This window comes from Photinus pyralis, unplaced genomic scaffold (genome assembly GCF_008802855.1).
Source record: "Photinus pyralis isolate 1611_PpyrPB1 unplaced genomic scaffold, Ppyr1.3 Ppyr1.4_LG5, whole genome shotgun sequence".
Lineage (NCBI taxonomy): Eukaryota > Metazoa > Arthropoda > Insecta > Coleoptera > Lampyridae > Photinus > Photinus pyralis.
In genome coordinates, this window is record NW_022170596.1 from 33,153,315 (window position 1) to 33,153,870 (window position 556).

Below are 556 nucleotides of genomic sequence, written 5' to 3' on the forward strand. Positions count from 1 at the left end.
ATCCCCATATTCAGCTTCCAAATGTTGCAAAAACTGTTGGAACTGACGATGATTCAAACCCCTTGATTTGATAAAATTCACACAGGAAACAACTACCTCCATCACGTGCTTAAATTTTATTGTTTTGGCACAAAGATCTTCTTGATGTATAATACAGTGAAATGAAAATAGGTGGTAACGCCATTTAACTTCGCCCAGTCCAAATTGAAAGCATTAAATACCTTCGCAATCTCTTCAAATATGTCGTCACCTCTTGTAGTATCCTTCATTGCTTGAAGAGCGAGCAATTCTTCTGTTATTGTGAAATTTTCATCAATTGCTCGAATAAATATTGCTAGTTGTGCTGTATCACTAATATCAGTACTCTCGTCCAATGCTATTGAGAATGAAACACAGTTACCCACAGTTTTTTCAAGAGTCACTTTTATGTCTTCTGCCATCGAATCTATACGTCGGGTAACCGTTCTCCGTGATAAACTGATCTGTTCAAATTTTTTACTATTTTCGGGACATAAAATATTTGCCACTTCTATTAAGCACTCTTTCACAAATTCAC